Here is a 13,413-nt window from a genome sequence, read left to right on the forward strand (position 1 = left end):
ATTAGGGCTTGGCAAATAATAGATTATGATAGTTTTGCGGAAGGGCTTTATTTGTGTTTGGGGGTCGTTGTTAGGAATTTTGTTCTGGCACTAGCTTTCTTTGGCCATACTGACCTTTTGTTCTTGTAAATGTAACTTTTAGTTAAATTCTGTTAAGTGTCCAGAGTCTTTTGAATGTTAATCATGGCCTTAAGATAAAAGTGTTGTATCACCCTAGGACAGTGGTCCCAAAACTTTTCACGACCGTGCCCCCCCCCCTTACTCCTGTCTGCACACACCCCCACTGGGAGACAGGGCCAGGAGCAGGGTCGCTGCTTGAGGAGGGGAGTGCGGACAGGGACCTGGGGGCCGAGGCTGGGGTCGCAGCTGGGGCCGGGAACAGAGCCATGGCCAAGGGCCGAGGCAGGAAGTAGGTCTGGGATCAGAGCCAGAAGCGGAAGCCGTGGCCGGGACACGGTTGGGGGCCAAGGCTGGGAGTAGGCCTGGGTCTGGGGCCAGGAGCCGGGGCCAGAGCGGGGCTGGGTGGCCCTCCCTCCCTTGCCCCTGTGGGGACTGTCCTGGGCCCTGCCATGCTCCTGCGTGTTCCTACATTTTTTGCTATTTTAATAGTCCTTTGTCTTAAACTAGATTTTGGTTTGTTATGTTGAGAGCATACATAATGTATGTAATTGTAAATTATACTGAGTTAGAGGATGTCACTAAGATGATTGACCATCCTTGATAGATGAATAATAGATTAGCTGTTGCTGTAATTTAGTGAAATTAAGTCAGCACGTCCCTTTTCAAATAATGCCTTTATATTCATGCATAGATAGTTGTAAGATGTTGCCTCTCTCTTGATCTTAAAACAGTTTTTTAATAACCCAGATTTTTTTTCTGCTAATGTGTCAGGTCATTTTTCATACTGCAGGTTTTCCAAGATTTCCTTTTCTTGATACAAAGCATATGGTGGCTTCCATGTTTTTCATGCCACTCATAGAATTTTCATATTTTGGTTTTTGTACAGGAAGTTAGTAGTAAATAATTTTTAGAACAGTAAATTTTTCACTTACCTCTTTATAATAATCTTTGTTTAGCTAGTTTCAGCTGAGGATGTACGAGTACTTTAACAAACATTAATTAATTAGGTATGCATTATTCCTATTTTACAGATGGGTAAATTGAGGTACAGTGAGGTTACATATCTCACCGAAGCTCATATACAGAACTAGTGGCAGAGTTGTGAACAGAATCCAGGCTATATTACACCCAAATGCCTTCTTCAATTACTAGATTTACACCCTTCATTATGCTGTATGCACTGTGGCACTGAATGTTGGTACCTTTTTCTTATGAGAAACAAATATTACTGAACATGCCAACACACAGAAACTCAAGAAATATCCTAAATGGTGCCTTTCTCAAAGCTTGCTTATTTCCTGGTACCTAACATTGCAGATGTGACCAAGGGCAAGCGGCCTAATCTTCTTTGTGATTTGTAATTGACTTGCATTCTTTTGACTGTCCATAAATCTGCACAGTAGATTACAGAACTATAGATGGGCCAAACTTCAAAAGGGTTGAATGAAGGAGCTGATTGTAAGGAGAAGCCTTGAGCATGTTTTTTCATGACATCAAGCACTCAGTGACATCTCTACAGTTAAATCTTTAGGTTATATTTAATAATATTGTGACTGTAATTACATTGTAGTTACACAAGAATTGCATTGCAAATAAACAGTGCTTGTTTTGATAGCTAATTACCACTCATTCATTTAACCAGAGGTTTGCCTAAATTACAGAAATATTTATTATACATTTCCCATACTTTATGCGTGTATTTTTAGAATTCAGACCTATCAACTGCATTATATTAACTTTGGAATTATCCTTCGTTGTGTGAATGTAGTAGTAGTTACAAGTATTAGAGTAAACCTACACTGTAACTACAGTTTCTGTAAGGTAAAGTGAAACTAGCTTATATAATCAGTTTCTACTGCTGCATGTGAACTCAAGTGCTGTAGTTTAACATCAAGAACATTAATTTCTCAGTGCTAATTGAAAGTTTAATACTACATTTTTTTTCCAGCTAGTGTCCTTGACCTATAAGATAAGAAAAGGCCACAGAATCAACTGGTACTACCCTTTGCACCCACTATTGACACTCTTAAATTAGCAAACATAAAATAATATTTAACATAGTGTTGTCAAATTTTAATCAAATGAAAATTAAAACAAAATTAGATTTGAACAATTAAAATAACTGTAAATCATTGCATATCACCAACACTGTGACTTGGACACCTAGTATTGTTTTTATGTTGAAATTATTATATTGTAATTGTTGCTTAATACAGTAAACAATAGTTTTCCCTGATATAGTGTATATTTTATCACTTGGGTTAATAGGACATATTTTCTACAGAAATGTTTAAGTCATGCTTGTATAAGATTCTTCATCCTCTCTGCTATTCATTTACAATGTGTAATTAATTGTTTGTCACTTATTTTGTTTTTCTTTCTTACTGTGTTCAGTCTTTCTGTTGTTTTGCCTTATGTGATAGGAAGTAGTTAATTTCTAAACAAATGATCCTTTATAAACCTTCCGCAGAGAGTATTATATACTTTCTTTATCTGACACTATTCAGAGTAAGTTCAGAAATCTCTTTGAGTTAATCACTTTCTGTGACAATGCAGGAGGGTTAAAATTATTTCTGAACATTAACATACTGTTATTGAAATTAATTTAATAGAAATTAATTGATTAGCTATCCCAAGCATTCATATGGAACAAAGAAGCCCAGATCACCCAATACTGCATACTTTCTTATTTTAGAAAAGCTTTTATACATAGTATTTGCTATAAAGAACTAATCTTGTTAACCTTTAAACATATTTGCAAAGTATTAAACACCATTCTATTAACATGTAGTTTAAGCCATTCCACACCATGCTGTAAGCAATAATTGAAAATGTAAAATGTATTTTACCTGGTAATCTAACCTAACAGTAGATTCTGCTTGGTGTCATTTAGTCTCCAGTTGCAAATGAAACAAAATCAGACTGATATCTTTAAAACAAAGAGAGCAACAGTAGGGATTGTTGAAATATGTTAGATGACTCCTTAATGAAGTCTGAAATAGCTTCTTTCCCTGGGGACAAAGCGCTGCTCTCTTCTGTGTGCAGAGAATCAGCTAATAAGTTATTCAGAAAACTAAAAACCTCACTTTGGGAAAATGAAAAGCAGCAGAATGCATTTGGTCCTTAGGCTGACAAGGCACAGCTGGAAGCTTTCTGTAAATGATATGCTTATGTAAGTAACAAGAAAGTGCATTATTTTCAAGGAAACTGGAAAACATTTTCCGTTTATTTAGTTCTACTGTAAATGTTTTGAATAATTTTCCAGGTGACATTATTTTACTGTAGATTTATTATGCTTAGAGAGACTGTACACCTATCCAAGCATAACCTTTATTTCTGAACATAGATCTAGCTTTTCCAGAATTCACATTTTTATCCCCACTTCCCTGTGTAGACTACTAAGATCTACGTGAAACAAACTTTTTCATTCAAGATTTAGCATAAAACTTGCCATGTTTTTTTTCTTTTGTGCTTTTACAGCAACTGATTTCACCATAACTGCAACATGCACATGGAAAAAAAATGACTGAAGCATTTTCCTTTTCTTTATTATTGTAAGGGTAAATTACATCCTGAAATATGACACTGAAGCACAGCTACCCAGAAGCTGCATTGATGTTAATACAGTAACCCAAACATGAAAGGGGGGTGGGGCATGATACATTACCACAAGTTCTTTGTGTGCCAGTGAGGCTAATTCCTTCCCACTCAGCTTGAGTTTTTGTAGACTGTCACAGCTTGGTGAGACTTTGGGTCTGCTTAGTCTCAGAAATGACAAATGTATCTACCAGATGGAGTTTACTGAGAGACTTCCAGGGCCTTTTAATCTTTTGAACATTTTTTGTTTGTTTGAAGCCACACAATGAGAAATTTCTAAGAAGATAGTTATGGAATGTATAACAATTTAGTTTGCCATAATTGCTAGTCAGCATGTATATGATGAATAGATACTAGGAAAACATATTGCCTCTTCATGGAGTTATTTAGGTTATATTGTGCTTTACTATACAATCACAGAGGGAAAACAATTATTAAACTCTATCAGTGTGTTTGGAGTTGTTCAAAATGTACAGGAAGAAATTATCCTTGCCCAAAGAATCTTGCATATTGTATAAGACAAAACAGTCCAGCAAACCCTATTGCAAGCAGGAGCTATAGAAGAACAAAAGGTTTTGTCCCTGATACTTTCTAATCGCCCCATCCACCCCCCCCCATTGAATTCTCAGACCAATTCTAGATCTCAGAGCTTTAAACAGATGCATCAGGAAGTTTCATTTCAGAATGCTAACCCTGGCTAATCCTGTCTACTCTGGATTGGTTCACTGCTCTCTATCACAAAGATGTGTACTTCAGTATTTCTATAAGACCCTCTTATTGTAAATATCTGTTTTATCCTTGGTCCAGACCATTTCCAATATATAGTTTTACCTTTTGCCTTCTCTACTGTGTCCAGAGTTTTCACCACTGCAGCGTATTTGGGGAGGTAAGGGATTTTAATTTTCACTTACTTAGACAATTGGCTCCTAAGGGCTCCGTCAGAAGAAGACAATCCGATCATTTGTTCTCTGTTTGGAATGCTGGGTCTTCTCATAAACAAAAGAAAGTCCCTTCTGTCTCCATCCCAAAGGATTTCTTTCTTTGGGGCAATCCTCAACTCCAGAAAGGAGAGAGGGCTTTTGAAACTAAGCACCACCGTACAACAATCCTCGCAGAAGGTAATATATTTTTTTATATTTTTAGGCCTTCTGGTATTCACAATGTATATGACTCTATATGCCAGGCTCAAAATGAGGCCAGGAAGGGCTGGAGGAGCTTTTGGAACAGCCCTCCACTCTGGACACATTTGAGGCAGGAAGGGACCTTATTGAATTGTCCGTTGAGGGCCCTCCCCGATCTAAAGACGCTCAGCCGAGACTGCCATCCAGAGGCAAGCTGGCAATGGTGCGCCCATCACGGTCGCATCTCAGCACCGTTCACGGCACCGGTCCCGGTCGAGCTCCGCCTCGGTGGACTCCTGGCTGCCCTCCGCGCAGAGAGCTCCACAGCTGTTGGGCCTCAATAAGCAGCCGGCACTGACCCAGCAGCCCTACTCGAGTTGGCACCGGGGCGTGTCGGCTACACGATCCCGGAGACCGACCACCCGTAGTCGTTCCCGGTCCCGTGATCACCGGTACCGATCCAGGTCCAGATCGGCAAGACGCTACTCCAGGTCACGGTCATGGTGGCACTACTCCCCGACCCCAGACCGGCACCGTCCCTCGGCACCGCCGTGCTCTTCCAGATCACCGTCCGTGGTTTTTGGAGACAGACTCGGGCCGGCATGGCGGATATGCCCACAGGGCACAGACCAGTAGGGACCACGAAGCCGCTTGGCATCCTCAGTGGAGCCAGCCAGGACAATGGCCATTCTGGACACCGTGGGCCTACCACCAGCAAGGCCCCCCGTCCAGGGCCTCGAGATCTGGGCCCTCGGGGCACTGGTCCCGCTCCCCGGAGTACCGTCTGCCCTCTCGCAAGGAGGCAACAGTCTCCAGACCACCGGAGCGAGAAGGAGTAGACTCGGCACCGAGCACGGTACCGTCTCAGACCCACGCCATGGGACGGGTCCCAGAGGAGGACCCAATCAGTGAGGGGTTGCAGGAAGATGAAGATGCGCAAAAGGCCCTGACCTCTTCCTCCTCTCCAGACGAAGCCGTGGCGGGTACAACAGTGTCTGGCCCTCTCCCGATTGATCATCGGGCGCACTAGGACCTGCTCCGCCGTGTAGCCCTCAATCTGGGTTTGCAGGCGGAGGAGACGATAAAGCAGGAGGACCCCATGGTCGACATTCTAAGTCCGGAAGGCCCCTCCAGGATCGCGCCCCCGATTATAAGAACAGTCCAGTCCAACTACAAAACGGTATGGCAAACACCGTCCTCCAGTGCACCCACTGCGAAAGGCGTGGAGAGGAAATACTTCACCCCATCTAAAGGGTTTGACTTCCTCTTTTCTCACCCATCTCCCTGTTCGCTGGTGGTCTCTGCGATCAACGAACGAGAGCGTCATGGCCAGCAAGCCCCAGCGCCCAAGGCCAAGGAGGTGAAACGCTTGGACTTGTTTGGGAGGAAAGTCTACTCGTCTGGGGGCCTCCAGTTGAGGATCGCTAATCAGCAAGCGATTCTGAACAGACACAACTTTAATTCTTGGGCATCAGTCTCCAAGTTTAAAGAATTCCTGCCTCCGGACTCACAACCAGAGTTTACGGCCTTAGTGGACGAAGGGAAGACGGTGGCCAAAACCTCTTTACAGGCCTCCCTTGACTCCGCGGACGCAGCTGCTAGGACAATCGCGTCAGGGGTAGTAATGAGACGCTCGGCATGGTTGCAGGCTTCCGGCCTTCCGCCAGAGGTGCAAACCACCCTCCAAGACCTTCCGTTTGAAGGGTCAGGCTTGTTTTTGGACCAAACGGATGCCAGATTACATAGCCTCAAAGACTCTCGAGCGACCCTCAAGTCGCTTGGAATGCATACCCCAGTGACACAGAAGAAACCCTTCAAGCCCCAACCACCACAGAGGCAGTACCACCCTCGTCCTCGACAAGAACCGTACCGCCGCCATGGCAGGGATAACAGGCGGAGATGTAACAATACGCCTAACCAAGGCCAAGGTCATGGCCAAGGCAAGCCGCAGCCAGGAAGTAAACCGGGGTTTTGAAGCTGCGATCGAGGACAGCGTACCACATTCCATTCCGGATCCGCCTCTATGTTTCAGGGACCGCCTGTCCCATTTCTACCGTGCTTGGTCACACATAACATCGGACCGCTGGGTCCTGCGCACGGTGGAGGCGGGCTATACCCTTCAGTTCTCCTCACCCCCTCCCTCCCATTCCCCTTCCCTGTCCCTCTTCAGGGACCCCTCTCATGAGCAACTCCTCATGCAGGAGGTGCAGACCCTCCTCACAGTGGGAGCAGTGGAAGAGGTCCCCCCGGACCTAAGGGGGAAAGGATTCTACTCCAGGTATTTCCTGATTCCCAAAGCAGAAGGGGGCCTCCGTCCCATTTTGGACCTACGTGGACTAAACAAGTTTCTGGTCAAAACACGTTTCTGTATGGTCTCCCTTGGAGCTATTATCCCATCCCTGGATCCGGGGAATTGGTACGCTGCCCTCGATATGAAAGATGTGTATTTTCACATCGCCATCCGCCCGGCCCACCGGCGGTTCCTGCGCTTCACCATCAACCAGCGCCATTTTCAATTTACGGTCCTGCCTTTCAGCCTGGCAGCAGCCCCACGAGTATTCACAAAATGCATGACCGTGGTGGCAGCTTTTCTTCGGAAGAGAAGGATGCGCGTGTACCCGTACTTGGACGACTGGCTCCTCGCGGGCAGGTCGGAGGTCGAGGTCCACTCCCACATGACGCTGGCTCTACAAGTGTTCTGCAAGCTCGGCCTACTGGTCAATGTGCCCAAGTCCTCACTGATTCTCACGCAGAGACTGGACTTCATAGGTGCGGTCCTGGACTCGGTGGCAGCAGGGGCAAGTCTTCCAGTGTCGTGGTTCTTGGCCATTCAAAAGGTCGTAAGCTCCGTCCAGCAATTTCCCATGACTACGGCAAGGTGCTGCATGCAACTCTTGGGGCACATGGCAGCCTGCACACACGTAGTCAGACATGCCCGTCTAAGACTCAGGCCATTGCAGTTGTGGCTAGCCCAAACGTATCGCCCCAGCAGAGATCCTTTAGACCTAGTGGTGACGATCTCGGCTCGGGTGTTGAGCTCCCTCCTCTGATGGCTCGATCAGCAGCAGGTTTGCAAGGGGATCCCCTTCGCTGCCCCACAACCCACTCTGACGTTGGTAACAGACGCATCGGACCTGGGTTGGGGGGCGCACCTGGGGGAGCTGCGGACCCAGGGCGTGTGGTCCAAGGAAGACAGGTTGCTTCACATCAATCTGAAGGAGCTGAGGGTGGTTCACCTTGCCTGTCAGACCTTTCACGCCACCATAGAAGGTCACAGCGTGTCAGTTCTGATGGACAACACTACCGCCATGTTCTACATAAACAAGCAGGGCGGGTCCCGGTCCTCTCCCCTCTGTCACGAGGCGCTCCGCCTATGGGACTTCTGTATAGCCCATTCAGTCCACCTAATCGCAACGTATCTCCCAGAGGTCCAAAACGGGTTAGCAGACCGCCTCAGCCGATCCTACCACATGCACGAATGGGCTTTGAGGCGGGATGTCCTACATTCAATCTTCCAGAGGTGGGGGTTTCCCCTGATGGATCTCTTCGCCACCAAGGACAACAGCCAATGCCCTCAGTTTTGTTCTTACCATAACCTCAGCCCGGGCTCGTTGGCAGATGCCTTCGCGATTCCGTGGGGCGGGAGCCTGAGGTATGCCTTCCCTCCATTCCCACTCATTCACAAGGTCCTCCTCAAGACCCACAGGGACAAGGCGGCAGTCATCCTCATCGCCCCGGCGTGGCCACGCCAGCATTGGTTCACGACCTTGCTGGAATTGTCCATAACCGCCCCGATTGCCCTCCCCCTCCATCGCGACCACATCACACAGGACCGGGGTCGCCTACTCCACCCGAACCTACCGTCACTACATCTTACAGTGTGGTATCTCTCTGGCTGAACGAGACGGAGCACAGGTGCTCTCACCAGATCCAGCAAGTTCTCATTGGTAGTAGGAAGCCCTCCACAAGAGCAGCCTACCTGGCCAAATGGAAGAGGTTCTCCCACTGGTGCGAGCCTCGTCTCATACAGCCTCTGCAGGCCTCAGTCTCATCGATTCTGGACTACTTGCTGCACCTCAAGCATCAAGGGCTCACCCCCGCCTCAATTAAAGTGCATCTGGCTGCCATATCGGCATTCCATCCGGGGGAGTTGGGGGTTTCGGTGTTCTCCAACCCCACAGTGGCCCGATTCCTCAAGGGACTAGAGAGGGTGTTTCCCTATTCGTGCCCACCGGTCCCTGCGTGGGATCTCAACCTGGTCCTAACAAAACTCATGGGGCCCCCCCTTTGAACCCCTAGCCTCTTGCTCCCTCATGCACCTTTCATGGAAGGTAGCGTTTCTCGTGGCCATCACATCGGCCAGGAGGGTATTGGAATTGAAAGCCCTCACTTCGGAACCTCCTTATACAGTTTTTCATAAGGATAAAGTGCAACTAAGGCCGCACCCTAAATTCCTTCCAAAGGTGGTCTCGCATTTTCACATGGGGCAAGACATTTGTCTACCGGTGTTCTTCCCTAAGCCCCATACGGACCCTAGCCACCGCAGCCTACATACCCTCGATGTCCGTAGGGCCTTGGCATTTTATCTGGAGCGGACCAGGTCATTTTGCAAATCAACTCAACTGTTTATTGCCATTGCGGAGCGAATGAGAGGCCTGCCTATCTCAACGCAACGCTTGTCAGCATGGATTGTGCTTTGCATATGCACGTGCTATGAGCTCGCCAACGTACCAGCTCCAGAGATCTGGGCTCACTCGACTAGGGCCCAAACATCCTCGGCGGCTTTCTTGGCGCACGTTCCACTCCAGGAAATCTGTAAAGCGGCCACCTGGTCATCGGTGCATACGTTCACAGCCCACTACGCGATCCATCATCAGACCAGAGAGGACGCAGTGGTCGGCAGGGCTGTACTTCAATCAATTGTACCTTGACTCCTACCCTCCTCCAATGGTAAGCTTGTGAGTCACCTAATGTGTAATGGACGTGAACAATCACTCGAAGAAGAAAAAACGGTTACTTACCTTCTGTAACTGTTGTTCTTCGAGATGTGTTGTTCACGTCCATTACACTTCCCACCCTCCTTCCCCTCTGTCAGAGTCACCGGCAAGAAAAAACCGAAGGGGATCGGGCCTGCAGGGATATATATACCCTAGAGCAGGGCGCCGCTCTGGAGGGAGTGGGGGGCCCTGCTGGCCCGACGGGAGCCGCTAAAGGAAAAAGTTTCCAACGTCCGTGCACGCGGCGCGCGTACACCTAATGTGTAATGAACATGAACATCACATCTCGAAGAACAACAGTTACAGAAGGTAAGTAACCGTTTTTTCCATCTTAAGACATTCTAGGACTTATTCTTTTCCTTTTTTACACTATTTTGTTTAATTTGTTTTTATAATAAATGAAAAAAAATCAATATCAATGTAAATGGTTCCCAGCCGGGTACTAGCATGATACTTCCAGCACACATTTTAAAACAGAATTTAGTAATCTATTGGGTGTTTCTACACTACACACAATTATACGTGTAATAGCTTTATTTTTACTCTAAGTTGTGAGTTCTGCTTTTTTGCCTGATGTGTTGGTGAAAATGCTCTTTTGGTTCCCTGCCATTTTGGTAAGGATAGCATTATGTATACATTTCTGTTATTTGTGATGATGATTTATTATTTATTAAGTTTAATATATTGCCATTTTCAAAGGCAGTTTACAGACTACAAATTATGGGTTCAGTCCTCCAATACCATACTAAAGTGAGTAATTCTTTACTCTGCCCCATGAGCGATCAAACCTATGGAGTCTGGTGGCATCATTCAATACCATCTTAAAAAGCATATATCTAATAAAACTTTTTAGCAGCATATTGAATGAGGCAAGGTTCCTTCAATGTAATATTTTTATGCATACACAAATCCTCTTTCACTGTATTATAGGCTTTCAGGGCCACATACTATGCTGCACAAAATTCATGACTGGTATAGCTGGGAGTGAAGAAGTGGCTCTAAGTCACCTTTCTGCTTCTCCATATCCTGTAGCTGTTGGGGACTGAAATGGGTCCTGGCATAACTTGGAGCAACCTGCAATACTGCTCCACCAACTAAGGATCAAATGAAGTCCAGTGCTTTCCAGCCCACTATTGACAACAACCCATTTTTGGGTTTCAGGAACAGTCAGCATAAAGTGAGCTATGCTTAAGGAATCCGCACCACAGCCTTAAAGACTGGTGAAACACATTGCCTCATTTACGGCGCATCATCCATCCTCCACACTAAATAAATTAGGGATCCTATGGAAACAGTGATTCTATAAGTAAAGACTGTAATAATGCATGAACTCTAAGGGCAGAGTTAAAGCTAGCATGTTCAATCTTAACTTGGGTATTTTCCTTGGGATGCTTCACTTTGCAAATTTAATGTTCTTTAGGCATCATTTAACTCTGTTTAATAACCTACTGTACATGGCATAGTCATGAAAATTTTACTAACTTCATATGTATAGCGGAGGCATTGTAGGTTGAAGCATAATCTGGATACATTTCATCATGAAAAGTACTATCCTAACATAGTATATTACTAGCCCTAAATGCTAAAGAATCACAAGATTGAAATAATGAATAATTTGGGGGATTTTTTTATTGCCTCTGGTTGCAGAGCTCCTTATTTATTTATTTATTTATTTATTTATTTATTTATTTAATGGAAGCTGAAATTTTCACCTAATTGCCTGATTCCAGGAGCCAGAGCTTCAAGAAAAATACCATGAAACTCATCATAAAATAATGAGTTGGCAACACTGCTAACAAATAACACCGCTCTGCAGCCAAAATGCTTCTGAAATAAATGTAGTCAAACTTTACTAATTCTGGGTCACTGTGAACGAAAGTGTTGCTTAAAATTGTTGATTGGCTCTAGTTTTCAAGATATGCTATTGGGTCAGTATATACGACCCTTGACTTGGGAATGGCGGAGGATAAGTGAGTTATAAAGGGAAGGGATCTCAATTTAAACCAGAAATGACTAAAATACATCTTTGACTGGATCGATGAATAAACCTATGACTGGGTTTGGACAGTACTTGCTTTTTAGGCAAAACAATGAATGATGCAATCTGAAGCTGGTATTGCGTCATACATGATATGAATTGCATCATGTTAGTCCTAGAAGTCATGGATGATGCAATCATAACAAAGCTTACATCACTCTGCTGAACAAATTGCCCTATATCAGCTCTAGAAATCATACAGTGTCGTGCTCTCTTATTTGTCACTGTTTGATTTTGCAAAGGGACACATTTCTGTTTAGCCAAAGTGAGCAGAGATGCCTCGTACTTGTGTGAACAGTGCAGATAACTTCTGCTATGTTTGTGGTGAAGTGGCTTTTGCATCACAAAAGTGCAGTATAATCACTATGGTTAAGAAAGCTCATCATCTTTATTTTGGCTGCAAAATTGGAGATCAGGACAAGAGGTGGGCCCCACACATATGCTGCAACACTTGTGCAACAAATCTTCGCCAGTGGTTGAACAGGAAAAGTAAATCTATGCCTTTTGCAGTGTCAATGATTTGGAGAGAGCCAACAGATCATACCAGCAATTGTTACTTCTGCATGGTGCCTCCAGTTGGGAAAGGTGTGTCAAAGAAGAAAAAGTGGACTGTGCATTATCCAAACATTCCATCAGCTATACGCCCAGTACCCCACGGAGAAGGACTGCCAGTTCCTGATGCACCAGAATCATTCTCACTTGAGTCAGACGAGGAAGAGGAAGAGGATGAAACTTCTGGTCCTGAACCATCAATGTCACAGGACCCACATTTTCTCCCATCCTCCTCCTCTGAACAACACCTCATAACACGAGGTGAACTGAATGACCTTGTCAGGGATTTGGAACTACCCAAGAGTAAGGCAGAGCTGTTGGGCTCCAGACTACAGCAGTGGAATCTCCTGGCAGGTGATGTTAGGGTTTCCATGTTCTGTGACCGTCAAAAGGATCTTGTCTCATTCTTCTTCATGGAAGGTGATCTTGTAGCCTGCAACAACATCAATGGTGTGATGGCAGCCCTCAACATCGTTCACGATCCAGATGAGTGGAGACTGTTCTTTGATTCATCGAAGACGAGTCTTAAAGCTGTTTTACTGCATAATGGCAATGTTTTGCCATCAATTCCAGTTGGTCATGCAGTCCATATGAAGGAAACCTATGACAACATGAAACAACTTTTGAGGTGCATAAACTATGACCAACATCAATGGCAGCTTTGTGGCGATTTGAAGGTTGTTGCTCTCTTGCTTGGTCTGCAGACTGGATACAAAAAGTACGGCTGTTTTCTCTGCAAATGGGATAGTCGTGCAAGAGATTCCCACTACATCAAGAAAGATTGGCCACTCCAACAGTCATTGGAGCCTGGGAGGAAAAGTGTTCAGCATCCACCACTTGTTGAATCAAGAAAGATTTTGTTACCACCCTTACACATCAAGCTGGGTCTGATGAAGAACTTTGTCAAGGCCATTGACAAAACACAAGCAGCTTTCAAGTACCTCCGTGGAAAATTTCCAAGGTTAAGTGAAGCTAAGATAAAGGAAGG

At 45.3% G+C, this 13,413-nt stretch overlaps 2 protein-coding genes across 6 annotated transcripts in view; one reads left to right on the top strand and one right to left on the bottom strand.

Moving 5' to 3' along the window:
• ECM2 (extracellular matrix protein 2) overlaps positions 1-3,213 on the bottom strand; it is a 40,014-nt gene extending 36,801 nt beyond the window's left edge. For 2 of the 3 annotated variants that reach the window (XM_034775703.1, XM_034775701.1), the window contains exon 1: positions 2,970-3,212. The gene's annotated coding sequence lies outside the window, so the exon portion shown is untranslated. Of the gene's footprint in view, positions 1-2,969 lie in introns of all 3 variants that reach the window. The other variant, XM_034775702.1, reaches the window with a different exon arrangement.
• The window catches only part of CENPP (centromere protein P), a 329,199-nt gene that overhangs the window by 259,774 nt on the left and 56,012 nt on the right, over positions 1-13,413 (top strand). The window lies entirely within an intron of this gene.

The sequence above is a fragment of the Trachemys scripta genome, chromosome 7 (assembly GCF_013100865.1).
Source record: "Trachemys scripta elegans isolate TJP31775 chromosome 7, CAS_Tse_1.0, whole genome shotgun sequence".
Taxonomy (NCBI): Eukaryota; Metazoa; Chordata; order Testudines; family Emydidae; genus Trachemys; species Trachemys scripta.